Source organism: Bos indicus x Bos taurus, chromosome 21 (genome assembly GCF_003369695.1).
Source record: "Bos indicus x Bos taurus breed Angus x Brahman F1 hybrid chromosome 21, Bos_hybrid_MaternalHap_v2.0, whole genome shotgun sequence".
NCBI lineage: Eukaryota > Metazoa > Chordata > Mammalia > Artiodactyla > Bovidae > Bos > Bos indicus x Bos taurus.
In genome coordinates this window covers 2,430,390-2,453,300 of record NC_040096.1, presented here as the reverse complement: position 1 = coordinate 2,453,300, position 22,911 = coordinate 2,430,390, and the positions used below count along the sequence as shown (strand labels likewise).

Sequence of the window (22,911 nt, the reverse complement as noted above, 5' to 3'; positions counted from 1 at the left end):
CCGTCCAGGCAAGAACACTGGAGTGGGTTGCCATTTTCCTTCTCCAATTCATCAAAGTGAAAAGTGAAAGTGAAGTCGCTCAGCGGTGTCCAACTCTTTGCGACTCCATGGACTGCAGCCTACCAGGCTCCTCCGTCCACTGGGGGTTTCCAGGAAAGAGTACTGGAGTGGGTTGCCATTGCCTTCTCTGCCCAAAGATACTACTTGCACCCAAATCATTTTGTCAAGATCTGTTTCTGGGAGAATCCCAAATTAAAACAGTTTCATCCATTCACCCATTCATTCATAAGCATTTATTGAGCATTTGTATTGTGTTAGGCACTGAGCTGCCCAGGTGGTACTAGTGGTAAAGAACCTGCCCGCCAATACAGGAGATGTGGAATTGCTCCTGGGGTTGGGAAGATCCCCTGGAGGAGGACATGGCAACTCCAGTATTCTTGCCTGGACAATCCCATGGACAGAGGAACCTAGCGGGCTACAGTCTGTAGGATTGCACAGAGTTGGACACGACTGAAGCGACCTAGCACAAGTATGAGGCACTGAGCCAAGTCCTGAGCAACACACTGTATCTTAAATCATTACAATATCATCAGTTTTATAGATGAAAACTTGAAGTGTAAAGAAGATAAGCAACTGGTCCCAAATCACACAATCAGAATTGAGTTCTGCAAGGGAACAGGGGCAGAGCAGGCCAGCTGAGGCTTTCAGAAGCCCTGTTTGAACTGAACAGTATGGAAAAGGAGGGACAAGGAGCTTTCTGTTCAGGTAGCAATTTAAAAATACTCTTCTTACAATACTTTTAGGAACTAATGAATAAAAAGTGATGACTGGAAAATTGAGAAAACATTTCAATGAAACATATTTTTGAAATTCTAAAAATTTATCTTTGTCTTCTGGGAAAGCAGACACACACACACACACACACACACACACACACACACACAACTGGATTTATACCCTAGCTCTACTAGGTTTTAGGCATGGAACATCAACATGTTATTTATTTTAAGCTCAATTACCTAATCCATGAAATGTATAATATCAAAGATTGTTGTCAGAATTATTATGATTTATTTAAGAAACTAGCATTTAATGGGTGCACAAATGAAATTTGTGGAAATAAATTCATTTCAGCAACTTTGCATTAAGTATTGAAATAACAGTTGCAATCAGTATCATGCTTAGCAGGAATTATTAGGTTGGTGCAAAAGTAATTGCAGTTATGCTTTGTTGAACTTTGCTGTTTGATATTGGAATACATTCTTAAATAAATGCGGTTATACTTAGATCATTTTAATGCACACTTCTTGCTTTATGCTTTTTTTGCTGATGACTTTTTACTTGTTGTGTATTATATATGTATTTTAGACTTGGGAAATGTTAGACAAAAAGCAAATTTGAGCAATTTTCTTATTCAAGTTCAAAATGAGTTGTAAAGCAGCAGAGACAATTTGCAATATCAACAACACATTTGGCCCAGGAACTGCTAATGAATATACAGTGCAGTGGTGGTTCAAGAAGTTTTGCAAAGTAGATAAGGCCCTCCAAGATGAGGAGCACAGTGGCTGCCATCAGAAGTTGATAACAATCAGTTGAGAGGATCATCGAAACTGAGCCTCTTACAACTAACTACAGGAGAAGTTGCCGAAGAACTCAATGTCAACCATTCTAAGGTCATTCGGCATTTGAAGTAAATTGGAAAGGTGAAAAAGCTTGATAAATGGGTGTCTCATGAGCTGACTGGAAATCAAAAAAAGTCATCCTTTTGAAGTGTTGTCTTCTCTTATTCTATGCAACGAGTTTCCCGATTGGATTGTGACGTGCGATGAAAAGTGGATTTTATATGACAATCAGTGATGACCACCTCGGTAGTTGGAGTGAGAAGAAGCTCCAAAGCACTTTCTAATGCCAAAAGAATGTGGGGTTTTTGCACCCAAAAATGATCATGGTCACTGCTTAGTGGTCTGCTGCTGGTCTAATCAACCACATCTTTCTGAATCCCAGTGAAACCATTAGGCCTGAGAAGAATGCTCAGCAAATTAATGAGGTACATGGAAAACTGCAATTCCTGCAGCCAGCATTGGTCAACAGAAAAGGCCCAATTCTGCATGACCAATGACCAACTGCATGTCACACAACCAACATTTCAAAGTTTGAATGAATCAGGCTATGACATTTTGCCTCATCCTCTAATTCACCTGACCTCTTTCCGACTAGTTCTTCAAGCATCTTGACAAGTTTTGGCAGGGAAAATGCTTGCACAACCAACAGGAGGCAGAAAATGCTTTCCAAGAGTTTGTTGACTTTCAAAGCATGGATTTTTATGATACAGGAATAAGCTTATTTCTTGTTGGCAAAAGTGTGTTTGTAATGGTTCCTATTTTGTTATGGTTCCTCATTGTAATGGTTCCTATTTTGATTATTATAATAAAGATGCATTTGAGCCTATTTACAATAAATTACAAACTGAAACTACAATTATGTTTGCACCAATCTAATAAAAAAGAAGCAATATAAAATATTTCATGTCATGAATAATATCTACATTACTATCTCATAAAAACTTTGTCTTTTTATAAGGATGGTTTGCTGTCACAAAACAAAACTAAAAACAACCAAAAGAAGGCAAGTTTTGTTTCAAGCAATACCAAAAAAAAATCCAATAGTAAATTTTTATCATTTTGGTGATTTTGTATTCTGTTGTTAGAGTCAAGCAAGAATAAAAATTATTGCTTATCAATTGCAAACTATATTCATGATTCTTACCTTGCTAGATATTTTTAGTTGAGGTTTCCCCCCAAACCAGTAAGTACAGTTGTCTGCACTATTTTTAATAACAAAGATTTTATTTAACCAGTGTTTTCCTTTGATATAAAAAATTATTAGAGTTCCTGTAAGAATCAGTATATCTTAAAAATGGTATTAGAGATAGAATTCAGTGTGAATGCAGCAACCACCATTTAATCAAACTCCTCTTTTCCAGCTACTCTCCAGTTGGGTAAGGCAGGCAAAAAGACTGAAATGACCACAGTCAAAGCATGATTTAATGACTTCCAGGTTCTTGCTTGAATGACTTCTTAAGTAGTCTTAGATACATCTGCAGTCAGGGAAAATTAGTGGTTGAATAAGTTACAGATTTAAGAGAATTGTGTAAGTTTGGATGTCCCTGGTGGTCTAGTGGCTGGGAGTCTGAGCTCCCAGTGCAGGCTGCCCTGGTCAGGGAATGCACGTGCTGCCACAGAGACCCTGCATGCAGCAACTAAAAATGGAAGAGTTGAGAGCTGGAAGTAAGACCTGACACCGTCAGATAAATTTAAAAAAGAATTTTGTGGGTTATCTTGTTCACTATCTTATTTTTATACATAATATTAAGGTCCTGAAAGTTTAAAGACTTATATTGTTGCTTACGTAGTTGCTGGAGTTCACAAGTTAAAACATCTTACAATAAATTTGCCTGATTTTTCTGTCCCCACTAAATTGTACAGGCAGACAGCCCTGTACCTTGTATCTCTGCTTGACTCAACTGAAAAGCAAAATATGCAAAGATACACTACTTTACCATACATTAGCTCATTCATTCAAACACTTCTTGAGGACGTGCCAAGTTTCAGCTACTGAGATACACACTGGGAACAAAAAGGAAGCCAAAGGGACTCTCCTCTCTCAAGGAACTTGAGTGGAGATAGAACTGTAAGCACAGCACAGCATGATTGTGCAAAGTGACATGATAGGAAGAACTGGTGTGAGCAACAATCCCACCTGAAAATGTTAGAGAGGCTTCTCAGAGGAGGTGCTTGGAGTTGTCTACAAGAACAAACTGCAGGCAAAAGGGCTCCAAATGACTCTCAAGTTTGTATCACTTCAGGAAGTATCCATGAGGGGAGTGGAAGGAAATAGGGCTAGGAGGCAGGCCCCATCTCCAGTAGGCCTTGTTCTTGGAGTTTGAACACTTTTCAGAAGGCTATGAAGAGCCACTGATATATTCAAGCAAGGGAGCATTAAGATCCACGTTTCTTTAAAAAACATTCCATCTACATGTATATGTATGGCTGAGCCCCTTTGCTATCCATCTGAAACTATCATACATTGTGTGATATGTATAGCTAATTGGCTATACTTCAATATAAAATAAAAGTTAAACAAAAATTCCATGATGAGGAGCTTTTTTCCCATCTAGGAAAGTACTGTATCAGCATTGTGTTAGGGCTACAATAATAATAAGATAAGATGTCCCTGCCGTTCTAACCCTTCTGAAGCTTATATTCTGGTTCAAGTAAGAAACACTAAGGGTCTAAATTATGGTAGCAGCAGTGGAAGGAAATGGATGTTATGATAATAATAATGATATTATTATTGAATGGATAATGAATAACAATGAATAACAATAATAGTGACTACTACCATTTATTGAGCACTTCCCATATGCTAGGCACGAAACACTTCACAGGTACTGTCCCTGTTCACTCTCCACAGTAGCCTGATGAGGCTACTACCATTTTTCCTACTTCACTGATAAGGAAACAGAGAGATTAATTCAATATTTAATTAAAGTCTTTATATTTGGTAAGTGGCAGTACTGGGATTTCCATGGGATAATAAAAAGCTCATCTTTATTGAGCTTATACTACATACCCACTCATTCTAGGTGCTTTTATGTATATTAACATTTAATCCTCATGACAACCGCATCTTACAGATAAGAGACCCAAATCAGAGAGGGGTTTATGATTTTAGTCAGCATTTTTGCAGTTGTTAATAAATTGTGAGCCTATGCTCTTAACCACTTTGCTACGCTAATTCTAAAACCAATGTGTTAAGGCACATATAACTTTGCTTCCTAATTGCCTGCAGAGTGAGGAAGAGAAAGTCTGCTGCTGCTGCTGCTGCTGCTGCTGCTGCTGCTAAGTCACTTCAGTCGTGTCCGACTCTGTGCGACCCCATAGACCGCAGCCTACCAGGCTCCCCCATCCCTGGGATTCTCCAGGCAAGAACACTGGAGTGGGTTGCCATTTCCTTCTCCAATGCATCAAAGTGAAAAGTGAAAGTGAAGTCACTCAGTCATGTCTGACTCGTAGCGACCCCATGAACTGCAGCCTACCAGGCTCCTCCATCCATGGGATTTTCCAGGCAAGAGTATTGGAGTGGGTTGCCACTGCCTTCTCGGAAGAGAAAGTCTAGTATTACTAATATTATGATTGGGGACTACCACAGATGGTGGAGTCATCAATCAAGTCAGGGAATGTAGGATGATTTCGTTTCATTCAACCCTAACTACAGATGCCTACATTCAGCTGCTTCCTTGATTTCATTTGGATATAAGGATACAAAGATAGCTGCAGTGAAAGGTATCTAGAGTAACCATGGCTTATTACAGGGTTAGGAACTCACACCAAAGTTCACACTGGTATACAAGTTGTGACTCAAAATCCTTGGGGCCCATCCTATTGCTCTAGCTCACAACCCTACCACACTCCAACCATCAGAAATGGACAGAGAGAAAGGAGCATCTCATTTCTTTTACAGTATGATTGTGAAGTTGCTCACATCATTTCTGCTCACACCCCACTAGCCAGAACAGTGACACAGCTACACCTACAGAGTTTATTATAGGAAACCATGGATCTGGCCAGGTGTGCTACTATCATGGATGAAGAGGAGAGTGCACTTTAGGGGCCAACTAGCAATCACTCTGTACTGCAGACATACAGGCATCTCAAATTTAACATTTTAAAAAACCAATTCCTGCTTATTCTTCCAAAACCCTCTTTTCTTCACAATTATCCACATCTCAGTGAATGAAGGAAAATGGGGCACAGTCAGCAGTTTGATTTCAGATGTGAATGAATGTGAGGTGAATGTAGGACATTCAGTACAAATTTCCAATAAGCAGTTGAAGATAGATGTCTGAAGTTTCTGAGTGAGGTCAGTGTCCAAGATTCAGACTCGGATTTCTGACTGACATATGTGATCTCTGGTGGCTCATTCAGTCAAGAATCTTCCTGCAATGCAGAAGACCTGGGTTTGATCCCTGGGTCAGGAAGATCCCTGGAGAAAGGAATGGCAACCCACTCCAGTATTCTTGCCAGAATTCCATGGACAGAGGAGTCTGGTGGGCTACAGTCCATGGGGTTGCACAGAGTTGGACACAACTGAGCAAGCACTCATGCACACACACAGAATATACATAAACAAGTTTTGTGAGCAACTGTGTAAAAATGGTGGGTCAAGAGTATCAAAAGCAGAGAAGACTAGCATTCTGTAAAGAAGATTTGAGAAGGAGTAATCTAAGACACAGGAGAAGAGGATGGAGATCTCAGCATGATGGAATCAAAGGAGCAGTTTCCAGTAGATTAGCAATGTGGAAGGTTGCAAAGAGGTCAGATACCATGAAAACTGAAAAGCAACTTTTAAATTTGGTCATTGTGCCATTACTGACATAAATACAAGCAATATATATAGTAAAATGGGAGCAAATACTACATTTCAGTAGTTGAAGAGGGACTTGGAAGCAAACGGCAATCTGATAGCTCTTCCAAAATGAACAAAGTTAAGAGGAGAATTAATGAATAAGAGAAGGAATTAATAGGAGAGGGATTAAGTCTTGAGACGCACATAACTCCCATATACATTAGCTCTAGAAAGGAAGAAGAATGGCTCGTGCTTTAAGACAGAAGATCAAGGGAAATGCAAATTTGGGTAATCTATAGGAACAAAGGTGAACGAGTGAAGGAGTTTATGCCTGGAGTCTGTAATGATAAACGGTCACTACTGCTAGTACTAAGCACTACAATTTGCTGAGCACTTGTCCTGTCAGGCAATGGTCTTCACAGTATTTTGCTACAACAGTTTCTTAAATATGGAGAGCTACTGTCAGGAAGCAACAGTTAGAACTGGACATGGAACAGACTGGTTCCAAATAGGAAAAGGAGTACGTCAAGGCTGTATGTTTGTCACCCTGCTTATTTAACTTATATGCAGAGTACATCATGAGAAATGCTGGGCTGGAAGAAGCACAAGCTGGAATCAAGATTGCCGGGAGAAATATCAATAACCTCAGATATGCAGATGACACCACCCTTATGGCAGACAGTGAAGAGGAACTTAAAAGCCTCTTGATGAAAGTGAAAGAGGAGAGTGAAAAAGTTGGCTTAAAGCTCAACATTCAGAAAACAAAGATCATGGCACCTGGTCCCATCACTTCATGGGAAATAGATGGGGAAACAGTGGGAACAATGTCAGACAAAATCACTGCAGATGGTGACTGCAGCCATGAAATTAAAAGATGCTTACTCCTTGGAAGGAAAATTATGACCAACCTAGATAGCATATTCAAAAGCAGAGACATTACTTTGTCAACAAAGTCCATCTAGTCAAGGCTATGGTTTTTCCTGTGGTCATGTATGGATGTGAGAGTTGGACTGTGAAGAAAGCTGAGTGCCGAAGAATTGATGCTTTTGAACTGTGGTGTTGGAGAAGACTCTTGAGAGTCCCTTGGACTGCAAGGAGATCCAACCAGTCCATTCTGAAGAAGATCAGCCCTGGGATTTCTTTGGAAGGAATGAATCTGAAGCTGAAACTCCAGTACTTTGGCCACCTCATGTGAAGAGTTGACTCATTGGAAAAGACTCTAATGCTGGGAGGGATTGGGGGCAGGAGGATAAGGGGACAGAGGATGAGATGGCTGGATGGCATCACTGACTCGATGGACGTGAGTCTGAATGAACTCCGGGAGTTGGTGATGGACAGGGAGGCCTGGCATGCTGCGATTCATGGGGTCGCAAAGAGTTGGAAACGACTGAGCGACTCAACTGAACTGAACTCGTATACTGAAACCCTAGTCTTTTTCTACAGTTGTGTGTGTAACATTTTGATGTAACCTAAATATAGCAACAGTAACTTTCATCCCACTGTATCTGACCATTTTTTGTTCTATTCTTTCAGCTTCCTCCTGATCCCAGAGGCATGCTAGGGAATAAAAAATTGTCTATGCATTTTGATTCATCTGTTGTGACTCACATCAAAAAGAAATTCTGAGCACCAAAACGGCCATTTAAAAAAAAAACACAAAACTTCATCAGCAATCTAGAGCAAACTTTCATAAAAACTGTTGGGTTATTTTGAAAAAAAATGTCATTTTACTGGTGTGATTTCCTCTTGGACTGTGAGTTCTTGAGGGCAAGGATAGGGATTGTTGATCTTTTATTGTTTTCAAAGCCTGGCACAGATCTTGGTAAACAGTAGAAGTTCAAAGTTTGTTAAAGGAATTAATGAGCTATATGAAAAAAAATTAAACCGCTCCTCTAACTTTACACTGAAATGGGAAACTTGGAAACTACTGGGTCTCATTTTGCGTAGAATAGTCAAACAAATTTATTACTTAACTTAGTAGGTAGTAAGTTGTTTTCCTGGGAAAACATACCTGAAGGAAAATATGGGTCTGACTTGGGAAAAAATTTATTCATAAAATCTGATATATATGGAGATGGAACACTATTAGGATTCTAAGGATTCCTGACAAAGTTCATGTTGCTAATTTCTACCAGCAAAATTTTTTTTTTTTTTCTTTTTTTACTTTACAATATTGTATTGGTTTTGCCATACATCAACAAATTTTTGAAATTTGAAAATGAACAAGGCAAAGAGTACAGTGGGTTTTTGAAGTAAGTCTGACATAGGTAAGAATGCCTATTTAATATTAACAAGCTAAAAGGGCTATATTTCTCCAGATTCCAAGGAGGAATTGGGATCCTTTTTGATCTTAGTAAAGAATCAGCATTTAAGACATTTAACTAAGAGCAGGTTTCTCTTGTCTTTAATTTTCTTGGAACTCAGGGTTTTCTGCCATGTTTGATATACTTATTATTTTTAGACTTACATTTCATTTATTTTAATTTTTACTTAACAGGAAATAGAATTGCTAAAAGAATCTTCACATGCTAGATATTGTAGTAACATTTTAATGCCATCTTTAAAATTTCTCATTTGCCTATTTTGATAACATGCAAAGATAAATCCTTGACACTAATTTTAACTAGTCTCGCCCATAAAACATAGCTGAGTTTCCAAATGCGAATCTGTAATTGAAAGAAATGAAAAAAGAATAAGGAACGAAGTTAAAATTGGACACGACTTAACACTGTCATTTATCATTAGTTATTTCAGAATGGGCTTCCCTGGTGAATTATTCCTTAATAATTTAAAATTCCACTAGATTATTTTTCTTTTTTTGTTGGGAAGCAGTATGTGTGTGTGTATACATATATATATGATTCTATAAAAGATGGTCTAAGAATGACAGTTAAATTCACTACTATATATGGCTGTTGACATACAAAGTTTGAATACTAGATAAAAAGGATTTTTGCTGGTAATACAGAATTTTATGGACTTAGCAGCAGAAGCTGCAAACCTTAAGACTAAATTGTTAGTGACCCCATTATAGCTTTGCTAATAAGGGCTTCAGAGCCCTAACTCAAGACGCACGGCTTTACATGGATTCAGTCAAACAGATCAGAATTAGCCTGTATCCAGCTGGGGTCAATCAAGGGGCCACTTTCTCTTTATCGACAATCTATGGAATGTCAAAATTGCAAGAGACAGGTTTTACCTTCCCGTAAACTAGTGACACACCGTTTGCAGGCAAAAGTCCTAAGCAGATGACCTTGGTCCCTTGAAAGAAAGCTGGTCCGCACTCTCGGCCTACTACTGCAATGTTTACAAAAGCAACTCAAAGCACAAAGGGGTCGGGGTCGGCGACCTAGACTATGAAGGGCTCTGTCCCACTGTGAGGTTGGCAGCTACCAAAACCGCTTGGCGAAATTTCAGAAGCGATTTCCCAACAAAATCGGGAACGTCCAACTTCAAGCACGTTTCCTGGTTAGATAGAGGGCTCCAGGGGATGTCCCAAGTGTACCGCCTGCTTTCTGTCAGGGAACAGACCGCAGGGGCTTTAAAGAGGAACTGCCCCCTCTCCTCGGTGCAAAGATGGCGACCGTCCCTGGTGGGACTGCGAGGAGCAGCCAGCGAGCCACTTCCCTTTCCCAGCCGCCTTTGCGCTGCGACGACGGCAAGCAGGAAGGGGGCGGAGCCGACGATTTGGGGCGGAGTAGAGCGCAGCGCCCTCCCGCGCGCGCCCCGGCTCCGCCCCGCGCCCCTGCGTCCAGGCAGGGAGCCCTCGCCGGGCCAGGAGGTGCGCGCTGGCTGCCGGGATACTCGGCCCGCCCAGCCAGTCCTCCCGGCTTGCGCTGCGGCCGCGAGATCCGCGTTTTTTCCAAGATGGTGGCGCTCGGCTCGGGGTGACTGCAGGAGAGGTAGAGCCCGACTCGCCTTCGCGAGAGCATCGACACAGCGCCCTCCGCTCACTTGCGCACCCCGCCTCTGCGTAGCCCTCCGCCGGCTCGGGCGCTCGCCATCCGCCGCCGCGCCGACTTGCGCTTCGCTTTTGCCGACGGGCGCTGAACCCGCGGGCGGCGGCGCCTCCCTCGGCTCCTCCGATCCTTACAGGAGGGCCCCTCTGCGCTCGCTCTGAGCCCCGCAGGCGGGCCCTGTGACCCCCGGTGCGGACGGACAGCGGTGGAGCGGCGGCGGGCGGCGGGCGCGGGGCTTTTTGCGGCCGCTGCGCCCCCTTTCCCGGTCTCGGACTCCGGAGAACGAAGCGCGGGTCCCGCATGAGCGCCGGCGGTGGCGGCAGCGACAGGGAACGAGGCGGTGGCGGGCGGAGGCGGCGGGCGAGGGCGACGACAACCAGCGAGGCGGCCGCTGCTGCGGGGGCCGTGGCCCAGGCGCGGGGGCGACGACAGGTCAGTGCGGCCGAGGACGGCCTGCGCCGGGGAGGACGGGCCCGGGCCGGCGGCGCCCGCTTTGTCCCCGCGGCCGCCCGAGTGCCCTGCGGGGCCGGCCCCGGTGAGGGCAGGGACGCCCGCCGCCTCCGGGGCGGGTGCGCAGGGCGCGCGCGGTCTGGAGAGGCCGGTGCCAGGACTAGGCCTCTTTCTGCCCGCCGCGGCGGCCGCCGTGACTGTCAGTCCTGGCTGGGCGCCGCCGGAGGGAGGGTTTCGTCGCCCGAGAGGACGCGAGCGGGCCCGGGGCGGGGCGTGCGGGCAGTCGGTAGGTGGCCCTTCTCCGAGCGGGCTCGCCCCTCCGGCCCGGGCCCAGGGCTACGGGCCGGCTGGCCTCCTCCGCCCTAGGGGAGCTCTGACTCTGGCCGTTTTCGGGGTTTGGGCCTTACGGGTGAAGAAGTGTTTAGATGTGTGGTTTGGCGGGTTGGGGTTTTTGGGGGGTGGACTCTTGGGGAGGGAGGGCGAATGAAGTGGTAAATCAAGCGTAAGGATTGTGTCCTCAGAACTCATCGCGATTCTGAAATTAAACCTGAGCTACTGGGTTTGCTGGAAACATTAAATGCAAACCTTCAGCGCCCCCCCCCTCCCCCGCCCCGCTTTTTTTCCAGTTGTGAAAATAAAAGGGACTCGTAATGGTGTTGGAGGGTTTTGCTGTTAATGCGACAGACGTTTTAGTTTTAGTCCATAAAATTGTTAAAAGTAATTTTAATATGGACGCTGTTTGGTTAGTCTTAGGATCTTTGAAAGATAATTTAGTTTCCGAATTTTTTTGAAAAATCTTGTGCACATGTTAAAAAATAATTACAAAGCCTGTTTGGTATTATACTTAGTAAGTGGTTAGGGTGCTGCTGAAAAGGTAAATTAATGGCATATGGGGGATTTACAGTCCAAAGTTACTTTCCATCAATCAGAAGGGAATTCGGGTATGACCCATAATTTCGGATCATTCCACTGTCTGCAATATTGAAGAAAAGGAAATTACTCCAGATTTTTGGCGGGGGCGTGAGGGGGGGGCGCGGAGAAGGGAGGTTTAAATGGAAATGACCTAAACTTCAGAAGTGCACCTGTTAAAAAGTTTCCTGTGAAATGCACTTGAAGTACCCAGTAAATCATGTCAAATGAATTGGACAAGAAGGATGAGAAGTGTTTATCTCACACCTCTTGACTAGTAAGTACCCTTACCTAAGAGATTGTTTTGTAAACCACGTGAAAAAGTTTAGGAAGATAAAAAGAAGTGGAAATAACTTTAGAATTAGATCCTGCTTATAAATCTGAGCTACATATCACATTTTTAATGAAATGAATATTAATGATGGTGCTGATAAAGCCCTAAGAATGACCAGAACCCCGTTAAGCTGGTAATCATGACAGAACAGAAACAAGAGGTGGCTTCAAGAAATAATGATGTCTGTTTATAAAGTTACAATGTAAACTATGAAAGTCTTACTGTGTCAGTATTTGCTAACTAGCATTAATGTGGTTAGTAGCATGTACACCATCCTCTGACATTGCTGGGTTACTGAGGAGTTTTAGCTTTACACAGAGATGCAAATTACAATATTGTAATTCCTTTTCACAAGTTTTATGAGCTGCTTTTCTTTCATATTTCTTAAATTTGCCGGGTTTTTTTTTTTTGTTTTTTTTTTTTCATGTTTCAAAAAATAACTTGTGTAGTCAGTCAGAAGTGAAAGGAAGATACTTTGTCATCCCACTTGCCCAGCCCATTTAACAGGATTTATTGGGTGCCTAACTGGTGTCTCTGACATGTAACATTTAATCAGTTTTATTCCCCACACTATAGATCGTTTCTAAATGACTCTTCCACTCTCCCCTCCAAAAACAGTCCTCTCTCCCCTTAAACATTTGGAGTAATTTATTGTTTCTCTCAATATGCAGTCAGTGGAATAATCCAAAACTTTGGATCAAAACCTACATTTTTCAACCTGAGCACTTGAAATGGTACTTACAAGTAAGTTTCTGTTTTCTTAAATGATTGCTTGTTATGTTCTTCAGTCATGTTTTGCCCTTTTGTTTAGACCAATACTTGTATAGGTCAAAATGTAGAAACATGACATTAAGTACATATGCAGCTATTAAAAAATTTTCTTATTTTTATGAAGACAGATTTTCAGAAGTGATTTTTTTTTCAGTTAAAATGCTTGGGTAAAGTCTTAGATGCTCTTTTCATGATGATTCAGGACAACAAAGGTTTGGCTGATTTTGGCAGTCCGTGCTCTCTCTCCACTACAAATGTAAAGTCTAAAAACCAAAGACCTTATGGTGTGTATAGTGAAAATAGCTTTGGAATTAGATCCTGCTTCTGATTCTGGCTTTCTCTAGTTGTCTGACACTTAACAAGTGACTTAATTTTGAGGTGCAAGTTTTGTCATCTGTAAAATGGGGTGGTGAAGCTTAGAGTTGTGAGGGTTAAAGTACGTGAAATGCCCATCACATAGGCACATGGAAGTAATATCCTTTGACGTCTTCCTGCTCAGTTTTTCTAAATGTTTTTAAATCACCTTATCTATAGTGGACTCTAGCATATTATCCTCTACATTGTTTTTCTTGCTCACTGGTTTTGAACTCAGTCTTTAAGGGCAAGGACTCCTGTTGTTTACCAGGGAGTGTGTGACCAGAGTATGGGTGACTTAGTTATCAGTAAATAGTTAGCTAACATTTATTAGGCATCTACTGTGGCTACTCTGAGCTGAGCTAGGTGTAAGGACTATAAAGACAAGACTTATGTCTCTGTCTTTTGAAAGTGCGCAGTCCTAGTGACCTCCTCCACATAACACCATGTTTTGTGAAAGTCTGTCAAACAATGGAACTACATTCTCCTGGCGCCCTTCTAATCCTTCGGCAGGTCTGTGGACTCAACGCCTCCTCCTCCCAGCTCTTTTCTAAAGAATATTGCTGCACTCCTTCCTTTATATACTGTCTTGTCACATGTTAGATTCTTCATATTTCAGTCCTAATCCTCCACTCCAATCTGGCACATAGTGTGTGAGTGTGTGTGTGTGTGTGTGTGTGTATGTATAAAGAAAATAAACTTACTTTGGCAGTTGCCTGTTTGTACTCTGGTATTTTTCTGAGATGATTGTCATTCTGTCATCTGGTTATAAATTCATAGGAGTTGTAGGCCTGAAAGTGAAAGTCACTCAGGTGTATCTGATTCTTTGCAACCCCATGGATTATACAGTCCATGGAGTTCTCCAGGCCAGAATACTGGAGTGAGTAGCCTTTCCCTTCTCTAGGGGATCTTCCCAACCCAGGGATCAAACCCAGGTCTCCACAATTGGAGGCGGATTCTTTACCAGCTGAGCCACAAGGGAGACCCAAGAATACTGGAGTGGGTAGCCTATCCCTTCTCCAGGGGATCTTCCGGACCCAGGAATCGAACCGGGGTCTCCTGCATTGCAGGTGGATTCTTTACCAACTGAGCTATCGGGGAAGCCCATTGTAGGCCTAAGTGGGGCTATTCTTGTTTTATACATGAGGAAATTGAATTGCAGACCTTTAAAATGATTTTCTTAAAGTCACCAGGTGGCAGAGCCAGGGCACATTTTGAGCCTCTGGACCCTAGTTCAGGACTCTGCACACAATGGTACTGTTTTGTCCTGTCTGTTGGGAGGAGTGTTAAACTTGGCTTTGAGAATACTCACCCACCTTTTTGCAGTTACATGTTTTGTATAATAGAGTTGACTCATTGGAAAAGACTCTGATGCTGGGAGGGATTGGGGGCAAGAGGAGAAGGGGACGACAGAGGATGAGATGGCTGGATGGCATCACTGACTCGATGGACGTGAGTCTCAGTGAACTCCGGGAATTGGTGATGGACAAGGAGGCCTGGCGTGCTGTGATTCATGGGGTTGCAAAGAGACGGACACGACTGAGCGACTGATCTGATCTGATATTAGTAGAATATCATACCATTAGTAGAATATCACTGCCCAAGTGGCATAGTGGTAAAGAATCTGCCTGCCAATGCAGGAGACCCAAGAAACAGGGGTTGGGAAGATGCCCTGGAGTAGGAAATAGCAACCCACTCCAGTATTCTTGCCTGGAAAATTCCATGGACTGAGGAGCCTGGCTGTCTACAGTCCATGGGGTCAACAATATGACAGCACACACACATGATATTAGTAGAAAACAGCCTTCAACAAGATGCCTTTTCTGACCATAGCAGTTACTGGAGGAAATGGGACTTTTTCTGATATAGGAAATAAAGAAAAATTGTAGTAAGTGGAAGTAGTGGTAATATACAAGCCTATATCCTATGTTCAAAATGTGCAATGTTTGAAATACTTAAAGATTCTAGTTAAACAGATTTTTAATGAGATGGCTTATTAATAAATACATGATAAATTTCTTTGCTAACTTTTCATTTAATCTCAGAAATGTCACTTACAGTGCTTTGATCTAAGTTATCTCTTATCTTTAACATGTAAATAGCATTATGGATAGGAAGTTAAAAGAAGATCATGAAGTACAGGTCTATTTGAAAAAGAAGTAAGGCTAGTATTTTCTTTTTTGACTACTACATTTTGCACATGAAATTTAGCTGATAGTTATTACTGCTTGATTCTAAGTCTTGTGACTGTGAACATCCTAAAATTATATATGAAATTCTAAGTGCTTCAGAGTCTCCACAGGTTCTATGAACGGAAGCTGTGGAGAACCATTGATGTGGAGGAAGAAACACTAAGTTTGGTGTCAGAAGATCGTGGGTTCATTCTTCTCTAATTTCCTAGTGGGTATGAACAAGCCATTTAGCATTCAAAGCCTTGGCTCTCCTGTCAAGTAAAGGTGATACTTGATTTGTTTCTGAGGGTTATGATTTTCAAATGAGATCATTCTTGAAAAAGTAGATTCATAACTACAAAGTGATCTTATAACTGAGTTAGTGATTTGCCCGAGAAAACAAGTTGATTAGTAATGGACAGGTGATTGGAACCTTGGTATATTTTCATGTTTTCTCTACTTAAATTTTTAACCTTTCCGTAGAAATATTATTTGGGGAAGTACTTAGTATGTGAATTTATTTTATATTTGGTAATACATTAGAAATAAACAGAAGATCTTAATAGTATTGTTAGTCCAAAGTCAAATCATTTCTGTAATTTGCTTTACTTTTGACCTCTCTTTTTGTGATAATAACAAGTGAATTATAAGGTTGACCTGAAAGAAAAAGTTTTGGAGACAGAATCTTACTGTGCTTTTACTCAATGGTTCTGTCCTTCCTCTTGGCGACTCTTTGGACTGAAGCCTGCCAAGGTCCTCTGTCCATGGAATTTTCCAGACAAGAATCCTGGAGTGGGTTGCGATTTCCTATTCCAATCTTCCTAGTGTCTTACTAGATAAGATTATTCCTGAAGTTCAGTTTTAGGAAAGCTGCTGGAATCTTCTGTCATATATGGATTGTAGAAGAGAATCCTATGTAAGACTTCACACATTAATTAAAGTCAGCATCTGTGCTGCAAATAAAGCATGAAGGTGGTGGTATAGGAGCTCTAAACACTTACACAAGTAGGATAAAACTCTTCTTTCAGTGAAACTCTTGGCTAGCCAGTGTGGAGAATACTGTGGTGACTTTTCTCTCATTGTGTTCCAGAAGTTGATCTTTTGTACCCGTTGGTATCAGTTGAGGTTAGTCAAGCACAGATCCCTTTATGTTACAGAAATAAAACATGAAACTTTTTTTGACCTCTTTGTGGTGTGTAGGCTTGTAGCTCTTTTTTAGTTCTTAATAGGTGCCCTTTTTACATAATTTCAGTAATTCAAAATTTCACATTTAAGAAAAGTAGTGCTGCACACAAATTATGTAGCTAGAGGCTGAATGAAGATGTTGCCAGTTACTTTACCCATGATTTTTCATTTGATAACTTTTGTCTCCTTGTATCAAAAAGAACAGGTTATCCATTTCAAGTTCAAGTAGACTTCTACCTCAGTGCCTTCCCTCTTTTTTTGTTTCTGGTTTGGTTGTGTTGGGTCTTCACTGCTGTGTGGCTTCTCTAGTTATGGTATGTGGGCTCTGGAGTGTGCAGGCTCTAGTTGTGGCACATGGACAGCAGCCTCCCTCTTGAACGTGAGAAGGTACTCTTAGAATTGCCCTTGTGACCTGTCAGAGTGCTATCATCAAAAAATCTACAAACAGTAAATGCTGCAGTGGGTGTGGAGAAAATTCTTGTACTGTTGGGAGGAATGTAAATTGATATAGCCACTATGGGGAGCAGTGTGGAGATTCCTTAAAAAACTAGGAATAAAACCATATGACCCAGCAATCCCACTACTAGGCATATACCCTGAGGAAACTAAAATTGAAAAAAGACACATGTGACCCAGTGTTCATTGCAGCCCTATTTACGGTAGCTAGGACGTGGAAGCAACCTAGAGGGCCATCAACAGATAAATGGATAAAGAAGCTGTGGTGCATATATACAATGGAATATTACTCAGCCATAAAAGGCACACATTTGAGTCAGTCCTAATGAGGTGGATGAACCTAGAGCCTATTATACAGAGTGAAGTAAGTCAGAAAGAGAAAAACAGTTATTGTATACTAAAGCATGTATTTGGAATCTAGAAAGATGGTACTGATGACCCTATTTGCAGAGCAGCAATGGAGACACAGATATTGAAAACAGACTTAGCGATGCAGCTTGGGGATGGGGGGAAAGGAAAGGGTGGGAGGTGTGGTGGAGAGAATCAGGTAGAAACGTTATTACCATATATACATAGCCAATGGGAATTTGCTGTGTGACTCAGGGAACTCTAATGGGGCTCTGTAACAACCTACAGGGCTGTAATGGGGAGGTGTATGTATTTATCCCATGCAGATGAGTTTTTACCCTGTTTTAAAACAGATATTCAAGTGGGCGGGGCATCGGTCAACCTATGGCTGATTCATGTTGATGTTTGATAGAAACCAGTGCAATACTGTAAAGCAATTATCTTTCAGTTAAAAAAAAATTGCCCTTGTGAGATACAGCCAATATGCTAACTCATTTATTTTTATATTCTTTGTGATGCAGAGTAAATCCTGAATTTTCCTTCCAAACATACAGACAAACATACAGACAGTACAGAGAATAATATAATGATTATGTGTGTACCCCTCTGTATGGACAAGTGTCACGTTTTGTCACTTCTTTGTACTCTCTAGCACCCTTTCTAAAAGTGATGTTCTTTACTTTCCTCTCAGATGATTGCTCTAGCACTGCAGATACCACTATAGGAATTTCTTCATACTTTCCAAAAAATACTTTATTAATCTCTTATATGTAAAGCGTAATTCTGTTCTTCGGAAGGGAAAGGATGAGATGCTCAGCAGTGTTTTCTATATAGAACTAATAGGTCACAGGGAGAAATGCAGGTTAATTTCCAGCTTATTACCTTGGTATTTTTTTTAGGAATTTTATTTATGGTGTGCCATGAATAAGGATACTAAATATTTACCTTTGCTAATAAGTTAAGTTTTTGTTTTGAGAATTAAAAACAAAAGGTGTCTTTTGAGCAGCTGTTATATTTGACATGTATACTGATGGATAAACCCTATTTCACACAAAGGATAATTAAATAAAATTTTTCTAGTTTTCTGAGGTGAGTTGTATTCTGTGTTGGTTATGGAAAACTATGCTGTTAAAGATAATCCAAATGTAGAGCTCTTTAGAAATGAGATGCTTTCCTAATTAGTGAAGCTGTCTCATTCATATTAAATTTTTTATACATTTTGCTGTGGCTATGAGAGAGTTTCTGTACTGCCCCTCACCCCCCATTCATATATTGAAATCCTAACACCCCTCCTCCTAACACCCCTGCTCACCCTGCTGCCATTGTGATGGCATTAAGTGGTGGGGGCCTTTGGGAGGTGATAAGGTTTTCAGAATGGAGCCCTTCTGATGGAATTAGTGCCATTTGAAAAACTCCAAAGAGCTCCTTCCCTTTTTCTGTCCTGTGAGGATATAGCCAGAAGACCATCATCTATGAAGCAGGAAGCTGATTCTCGCCAGATATCAAATCTGTTGGTGCTTTAATTTGGACTTCTGGCTCCAGAACTGTGAGAAATAAATTTCTGTTGTTTATACACCATCCAGTCTATGGTATTTTGTTAAATAAGCAGCCTAAATGGACTAGGGCATATTAAACATGTTTAAAGGATAGAAAAGGAAAATAGAAAATTAAATGGATAAAATTGGTAGCTAACATAGGGGTATATTGTGCTTGGTAAAATGGAACTGCTTCTTAAAAGTTGATATAATGTTGAAATTGAGAACATTTAAGTGTAATAGAAAAGCTGAACTGATGTTAGACTTCTATATACCTAAAACTAGATTTCTTCATTTAAAGTCTTCTATTTCTTTAAATTTAATTATTACCCAGTGTAGTATATTTCAAATTATCTTCAAAATGAAAAAGCAAAATCTTAGGGTTTCACTTAGTGAAGAGTCAATCTACTCCCTCCCTCTCAAAATTCCTCTTTGATCTTTTGGGTAGATGAAAGGTAGGGAGGGGTGAATTTAAAAATAGATGGTTCTCAGTTGGCAAATAGGTAGGTCACTTATCTCATCTGAAATTAAATGATTTATTTACTTATGGATTGAAAATTCGACATAAACAGTAAATATTTGCTCTTTTTCTTCATGTAATCTTCTAGATATTTCTAAGTATTGGATAAATGAACTACTTTATAGTTAGTTCAGGACTACTTTTAGATAGCTCTTGGGGCTAATAAACTCTAGGCTTCAGAACTTTTAAATAATTTTAAGTAAAGATGAACTAGAGGTCAGCCTGGGCTTGGGCCAGAGACCCACTTCACTGCCTGTGCTTGCCCTGAATTGACAAGGCATTTCTAGGAGGGTGTGTGTGTGTGCCTGCACCAGATTTTGAGAAATTGGAGCTGATCACTCTTCAGCCTACTAAGGTTTTCTTTCAAACAATTAAGATCTAATTCCTATATGTGCTTGTTTAGCTACCTACTGTGTTTAAAATGGCAATAATTTACAATAGTATTTATTTTGTGTTCTTATTCTAACATCTTTCCTTAGTTCTTTTTTTATAAAGGAAACAGATTAGATTAGGTGATCTCCAAGGTAATTTTCATCTTGGATATTATATGTTCACTTTGTTCTTTTTAAAATATATGTGTATATTTTAAAACATTTAAAACACAGTAAATAATAGAGCAAATATTCATTTACTCACCACTCAGAACTATAAATTATGCAAATTTTGATCCTTTGAGAAACAAATGCAGTCTTACATATTCACTTGTAGCCACCTCATGCCCAAGTCCTATTCTCTCTTTACCTAAGGTAATAATGATTCTGGGGTTCTTGAATTTCATACCCTTGTTTATACTTTTACTGTATATATGTACTTGTATCTGTGAATTATGTATGTGGTGTTGGATTTTGTGTTTTAAAATTTTTGCAAAGTGGTATTGTGTGTATATTTCAGTTTTTTATTTTTTTATTTTTTTTCCTATTTTTTGGCATAGGTTTGTTGATACATGTAGCTCTAGTTTATTTAGTTTAACTGCTGTATAGTACTCCATTGTACAATATATCAAATATGTATGTCTCACTGTTAATGGATATTTGAGTTGTTTCCTTTTCTGCTGCAGTGCTGCAGTGATCATTGGTATACATTTCTTTGTGCATGTATTTCTTTATAGAAAGATTCATGGAAGTGAAACTGCTGGGAAATAGATTGTGAATATCTTTAACTTTACTAGATGTTGCTAAATTATTCTCTATAACGTCAGTATATGCTCATCAGCAGTATATGGACATTTCTTTTTCTAGTGTCCTAGCCTAACTTGAAATTGTCAGATTTTAACATTTTTGCAGATTTGATGGGTGTGAAATGATATCTCATTTTAATTTTAATTTGCCTGATTTATTAATTCTGGGTGCTGGATATATGGATATGAATTTATTACTATGTGTTTTAAATGTTTCATGAATTAATGTTTTAAAAGGAAAAAAGATACTGTTATACAACACTTAGGTTATAAAGGATCTTGGAGATCATCTCATCCAGCATTCTTAATTTATAATGCAGCCAGGAGAGTTAAGGTTAGTCATTAGAGTAATAATAACATAGAAAATGGTACTTATTATCCATTGTGATATTATCTTCTGGGATATAATATTTCAGTTTTTGAATTGAAGCTCATGAGACTTTTATGATTTCTGTTTTTATTGGATTTTAATTTTTTAATTTAATTAAAAATTTTAATTTTAATACTGTCTGCTAATCATTGAGAGGTTTTTGTTATTTATCTTTTTGCATTTAGGTCAGTCTGGGAAGAAGTTAGGAATCAGGTTTTTTTGTGTGTGTGTGTATGAAAAACTAGTATCAGCATTAAGCATTGGATCCTTTCCTCATTAATTTTATTTAGTATCACCTGTATCAGCTACCAAATGTTTGGGTTTGGTTTTAATTTATTTTATTTTCTTTAAGCACTGTTACTGCATTACTTTATTTCAAATAACTTTATATTAAGCTTTGAAATCTGTGAGTCAGAACTTACTCTTTTATTTTCAGAGCTGTTTTTCTTAGACTTTGATTCTTCCATAATCCATAACATATATGGAATAATATATATATGGAATATATATGGAATAAAATATTCCATAAGAATTTAAAACCAGTGTATCAAGTTTCTCTGGGGATATTATTGGGAAATGCATTGCGTATTAACTTGAGAATTGACATAGTATACATTGCCATTTATTTGTTGTGAATTTTACAGTTTTCTTTATATATTCTTTTTACACTTTACTGAATTTATTCCTAGATATTTGGTCTATGCATATTTAGGATTTTTTTTTTCTATTACATTTGATCAGTGGTGGTGTTGATTTTGTAGCCATTAACTTGGGGGACCTCCCATCACTACTAATAGTTTGTAAGTCTTTTAGATTATTGTAAGCAACTGATTTCTTTCTCCAGTGATCTTTTAAAAATACAAGTCTTATTTTGTTACTGTTTAAAATTATTTTGTGACTTTCTGTTGCTTTTAGAGTAAAATGGGAATCCTTAATTGATCTACAAGGTCCCATGAGATCTGGATTCTCTCTGCTTCCTCAGATTTGACTCACATTCTCCTTTTTTAGAACCATCTAACAGTATTGGCCTGTATTCAGTTTTTTGAGCTATCCAATCTCCTTGTTGCAAACCTTTCGCCCAGTGCATTTCAGTCTGCTTAGACTGTGGGCAAGAATCCCTTAGAAGAAGTAGAGTAGCTCTCATAGTCAACAAAAAGAGTCTGAAATGCAGTACTTGGGTGCAGTCTCAAAAACGACAGAATAATCTCTGTTCATTTCCAAGGTAAATCATTCAGTTTCATAGTAATCCAAGTCTATGCCCCAACCACTAATGCCAAAGAAGCTAAAGTTGAATGGTTCTATGAAAACCTACAAGACTTTCTAGAACTAACTGGAATGCAAAATTAAGAAGTCGGAAGACACCTGGAGTAAAAAGTAAGCTTGGCCTTGGAGTAAAAAATGAATCAGGGCAAAGGCTAACAGTTTTGCCAAGAGAACGCATTGGTTACAGCAAACACTCTATTCAAACAACACAAGAGAAGGCTCTACACATGGACATCACCAGATGGACAATGCTGAAATCAGATTGATTATATTTTTTGCAGCTGAAGATGGAGAAGCTCTATAGAGTCACCAAAACAAGACGAGAAGCTGACTGTGGCTCATCAATGAATTCCTTATTGCAGAATTCGGATTTCAATTGAAGAAAGTAGGGAAGACCACTAGACATTCAGATCAGATCAGGTCAGTCGCTCAGTTGTGTCTGACTCTTTGCGACCCCATGAATCGCAGCACACCAGGCCTCCCTGTCCCTCACCAACTCCCGGAGTTCACTCAGACTCATGTCCGTTGAGTCAGTGATGCCATCCAGCCATCTCATCCTCTGTCATCCCCTTCTCTTCCTGCCCCCAATCCCTCCCAGCGTCAGAGTCTTTTCCAATGAGTCAACTCTTCACATGAGGTGGCCAAAGTACTGGAGTTTCAGCTTTAGCATCATTCCTTCCAAAGAAATCCCAGGGCTGATC

General features: G+C 40.1%; 1 protein-coding gene across 4 annotated transcripts in view; it reads left to right on the top strand.

The window, feature by feature from the left end:
- Positions 1 to 10,243: 10,243 nt before the first annotated feature.
- Positions 10,244 to 22,911, top strand: part of UBE3A (ubiquitin protein ligase E3A) — a 119,126-nt gene continuing 106,458 nt past the window's right edge. Inside the window, exon 1 of one of the 4 annotated variants that reach the window (XM_027521038.1) lies at positions 10,244 to 10,799. The gene's annotated coding sequence lies outside the window, so the exon portion shown is untranslated. The remainder of the gene's footprint in view (positions 10,800 to 22,911) is intronic. The other 3 variants (XM_027521036.1, XM_027521037.1, XM_027521040.1) reach the window with 3 other exon arrangements.